Below are 5,075 nucleotides of genomic sequence, written 5' to 3' on the forward strand. Positions count from 1 at the left end.
CAGCTTGTTCTAGTACAGACAGACACCTCCAAACACCACACTTCTTCAGCACAGCTAGTCCACTCCACTTTCCTACTCAAGCCAATGGACAGTCCACTACTGCCAAGGCAGTGAAAGCAGAGGCAAAAAACCCAGAGGCTTTAATATTATGTAGCAGAGATACTGAAAGGAAGGGATTTTCATTTTCAGTTGTTTGGGCCAGCCTATCATGCCTCACAGCTGGATCTGCTTAAGCTTTCATCATCCCAGGGTCATGAATGTAATAATGAATGTATACACAGTTTCAGAGGAACAGCCGTGTTAGTCTGTATTCGCAAAAAGAAAAGGAGTACACAGTGATATTGTAGTATTTATTGAGAACTGTAGGTGACAACAGGTTAGTCTGATCACGGCACTAGACTCTTACCATAGAAGCTTTTTTTTTTTTTTTTAAAAAAAAAAAAACAACCAGCAACACACCATTCTCCATGGGGAATAGACAAGGGGGGGGCAGGGGAGTTTATTGCTTCACACTCCCCACTTATCTTATTGGAGCTGCACAGGATGTGATACTAGTACAAGAATATTGTAAATTTGGGGGGAAATATGGTTCTCAGGTATGGTATTGTCACACTTCGATATCATAGGTAGAAATGCAACTACCACCTAAGAGGAATTTGAAATCAACATGTCTGCAAAGATGATCTCACACCCAGCAAGTATCAGCCTAGGGAGTGCACATTTTGACATTATAAAGCCTCCCCATGGCCAGTCCAAGGGTCTTCTTTTCAGCACAATGCATGTTATAGACTATGTACACACACATGAAATAAGGAACTGTCCCATTATATAGCTGTAAGTTTCAGTGCAGACTTATTAAGTGGAGGCTTCCAGGGCTGGCTCTACTGTTTTTTGCTCTCCTGAGCAGCGTGCCGAATTCCTGCCACTGCCGTGGAAACGCTCTAATGGCGCATGGACGGCCGCCCCTTGCAGATTGCCTCCCCAAGCACCTGCTTGGAATGCTGGTGCCTGGAGCCAGTCCTGGAGGCTTCCATACCATAGCCAAGTTTTGTCCTACTTTGAACTGAGAAAGGTGCAAAAGCACCAGGCCTGGTCTACACTAGTGGTTTTCAAGTTTCCCTACTGCTGTGTCCCACCAGTGCAGCTCTGTGAGTAGAATCACTTGTGTAGCTAAGCCACTGACTGGTGGTAATATAAATAGCGATCAGAGTAGAAGGCCTCAGAAATTCACATCCTCTGTTTGTCTGCAGACTTGTTGCATCACAGATATCTACAATACAAGAGTCCCCTGCTCTACCCTTCCACTGACCAGCCTCTTAACTGCCCTAGGAGAAGGTTGTTAATTCTCTGCGACCCAGTCAGTTCTCAGCCTCTCTATTGAGCAAGCCAACTTTGGGAGAGAGGTTATGAGCATTTGCAGATTCTTGACAGGGTATTTGGGGGTAGGGGAACCACAAACACCCTGATCCTATTTTTAACATCACAAGAGAGCCAGGCAGCTATTGTGTAGATGTAGCCACCAGCAGCTACCAAAGCTGCTCTCCTCCCTTCCAGGTTATTTGGGCTAAGAGGACACAGCTGTGTTTCTGACCCAGCCAGCTGGACTTAGTTACCGTGATCAGAGGACAGAAGAGTTGACTTCCTCTCAGGAGAGCAAACATGCCCACTTCAGGTTGTGAGGGAAAAATGCTTAGCAAGAATATGCTGCTCAGGAAGGTACAGACTTACACTTTCTCTTTTAAAGCAGTTTCTTGCTTTATCGGATTTGTAGCTGTATGAGAAAGACCTGACTTCAAACTTTCTTGTGTTACTAATTACGTACAAACAAACCTGAGCCTTTTCGGCCACTAAAAGAACATCTCTTTTTTTTTTCCATGGGATGAAATGCTAGGTTTCCCCCAAGGTATGGTTGGAATGAAATGGAGAGCACCAAATCATTTCACAGAGGCCACTAAACAGCTATCAGTAAGCAGTATCTGGTCGCTACTAACCTGGCTTGGAGTCATGAAGTCATCTAGAAGTAAAACAGCCCCACACCTCACCCTAAGAGCAAACTCTGTAGCTAGTGAGTTTCCATAATGGAGCAAAACTGAAAGAACTTTACCAAACACAATTTGCTTGGTCACTTCCTCTGTCCTCTTTACTGTTGCTGTTTAATGCAACCACAAATATCTGAAACTTCCCTCTCATCGCCTTTGCTTTCCGCATGACGCAAGCAATGAAGTGCTGATTCTGCATTTGTGACATCACATTCTGTTGCTAGAGAAATGAATGGAGTCACTTGAGTTTTATCAGTAAGACTTCACTGCAGGATCAAATCAGGAGAGAAAACTGGCTTGGAAAGGAGCAGAGCCTTCATTTAAGACACAGCCAGCTACAAGAAACTGCAAAGGTGCTAAGAAAAACTGGAAGGTGAAACTGGTTTATGCTTTTCTTCTAAACAGATTTAAGAGAGTCTTTAAAATGACTCACCAGGGCAATACCAAGCATAGTTTATTCTGTTAACACACCCTTGGCAGCAGGAGTTCAATTAGTCATTGACTGGGTACCAAGATGTCACTGGCTGGCTGAAGAGTTTCTCCAACTAACATGATTTAAACAAAGCCCCAAGTCACTAGCTTTTTGGAAGGAATGGGTGAGGTGGAGGGAAGCAGGGTCTCATTTTCGAAGATGTGCTATCGCATTTGCAGTCTTCCCAGGAAGACTTTATAGCTGTTTCCTGTCACAGAAGCCCTAGTTCACGTCATAATGTATACACTTCACTGGGTCCTTGTAGCAGAATGGCCCAGAAGCATTAAGTCTTTCAATGCTCTGCCACTGAGAGGTTGCTAATTTAAAAAAAAACAAAAAAAACACAACACACAGTGTCTGAAAGGCACATGTATCAAGGGGAACTCATTAAACATAGTACAATCAATGAACTTATTTTAAGAAAAGGTACTGTGCTCCCTCTCAGCTTGAGTTTTAAAGGAAAGAAACAAATTGCAAGCAAACTTTTCTGAAGATTTCACAATAGTTCAGGTCAGTGAATTTGTCAGGGGCTGCTGCCGGGATGTGAACAGCTCTCTCCTACCAAGTTGATGGAAGCTAGGTGCAGTCCCCAGGATCAAGTAATGCCTCTTCATGGGGCAGGATGATGGCGTGTATACAGTGATGTCCGAAAAGCAGGTTAGCCGCTGTCACACGCACAGTGGAGTCTTTAACAGCACAATGTGCGTTAGTCAGTGGCTCACCAGCTTCTGGAGGATTAACCCAATGCAGACGGATGCATGCTTCCAAGAAGCCAGCAACAACCTCCCACCCCAGCACACTGACCTGAAACACAGAAGAAACAAATCAGATCAACAGCCAGGAAGAGACAAGCTACCATTATGCATTGAGACGTGAGAGTACTTTATTTATGACCTTCCCTAACCTAGGCATAAGGCATGCAATCTAGTCAGTCAGTCCTTAGAAAGCTTTCATGCAGTGCTTGAGTCAGTCACAACATGCAATAGGGCTGGTGGTTTGATTAATTTCCTTTTGAGTGTGTCAGTAACAGCTCACAGTTCCCTGTCAGGTTAACTCTGAACTGGTTCCTTTCTCTCCAGCTATTTAACACATATCTTGTAACTTCAGCTCGAAGCTCCAGTGCTAATCAGGACCCCCACTGTATGACACATACCAAGCTGTGGTCCCTGCCCCAGAGTTTACAATCCAATAAAAAAATTTAAATGATGTAAAATACCCTACTACATCAGGTCCACCCAGAGTAGTATCCTGTTGTCAACAGGGGACAGCACAAGTCTTCAGAGGATGACACAATGCAGTCAGCAGTTATCACAGCAAAATCCACCTTAAGCACCCCCTTGTCTAAATTGAACACTTTAATCTCCAAGGTTTCCTATGCATTTTTTTTTAAATGCCTTTAAAAACACCAACTGCTCAGATACACTTTTGCTGATTATTTGCCAGGTCTTGCTAAATTATGAACTTTTTTCTTTTTGAAAGCCAAGTTTGGCATTTTGTTTAAATTGATGATTTTCTTTTGGGGTGGATGGGGGAGAAGGGAGTGCAAGGTGCCGCTTATTTGAGCCGCAATGACAATGGCGCTTCAACGCTTGACATTAGGTTTCGAAGAGCCTCACCCCTAACATTCCCATTGCAAAACTGAAAGCGCATCTGACTCTGCCCGGGGAATTTGGAGAGAGACACAGTCCGGGGGGGGGCTTTGCACACACGGTCCATGGTTTGGGACGGGGGACTGCAAAGCCATGATGAGACCCATGGCCGGTGCCCGGGTGGAGGAAGGGGAGAGCGGGCACTGGGGAAGAGTCCCGCACAGCCGGGCAGGAGGCGGGGGCTGGGTTTGCCAGGGAAGCCCGGATTTCTAGCTCTTTGCTCCCTTCTCCGGCAGCGCACGTTCCCCGGCGGGAGGGAAGCCAGGAGTCACCGCCTCTGGTTACCCCTCTTGGGGGAGGGGGGGAGGGGTGCACCCCCCAGATAACCGCGCACCCCAGCCCTGGCCGTACCCCCATTTCCCAGCCCCTCGCTCACCTCAACTTCGGAGGCGCTGGCAGCTCCTGTCTCTGCCTCCCCCCGGGGCTCGTCCCGTCCGCGGCGCTGCCCCGGGACCCTGCCCCGCTAGGCGCCCCCTGGCCTCGGGCACCCCGCGTCCTGCCCAGCCAGCCCCGGCAGGAGCCGCCTGCAACTTCTCTCCCTCGCCCTGCCCATGCCGCTGCCGTGCAACCCGCCTTCTCCCTCTTTCCCCCGCTCAACCCGCTTCATGCAAATCACCCATTGTGACGCGCTGCCCCCGCCGGCCAATGGGGAGTGCGCCCGGAAGCCCGGGGGCCCCGCCCCCCGCCGCGCCCTCCAATCAGCGGGCGCCCCCGCTGTACAACGGGCTCGGCCCGCGCTCTTTTCCCCGCCCCTGCCAGTTACAGCGCGGGGTGCGGGCGCGTTCGGTTCTGCACGTCCTTATTTTAGGGCGGAACCATTTGTACCTGTGGAACCGTCTCTCACGTCCCCGCCCGCATCCGACCCCGAGCTGCCCGTAATAGACGTCCCCAGCCAGGGGCTGGCTACCAGGAAAG

At 48.5% G+C, this 5,075-nt stretch overlaps 1 long non-coding RNA gene across 1 annotated transcript; it reads right to left on the reverse strand.

The window, feature by feature from the left end:
• Positions 1-2,865: 2,865 nt before the first annotated feature.
• LOC140912552 (uncharacterized) lies at positions 2,866-4,743 on the reverse strand. The gene is made up of 2 exons (XR_012159313.2): positions 4,537-4,743; positions 2,866-3,315 (listed from the first exon to the last, which is right to left on the reverse strand). It is a non-coding gene; the product is annotated as an uncharacterized LOC140912552 (long non-coding RNA).
• Between the last annotated feature and the right edge of the window lie 332 nt (positions 4,744-5,075).

Source organism: Lepidochelys kempii, chromosome 6, assembly GCF_965140285.1.
Source record: "Lepidochelys kempii isolate rLepKem1 chromosome 6, rLepKem1.hap1, whole genome shotgun sequence".
NCBI classification, from domain to species: domain Eukaryota; kingdom Metazoa; phylum Chordata; order Testudines; family Cheloniidae; genus Lepidochelys; species Lepidochelys kempii.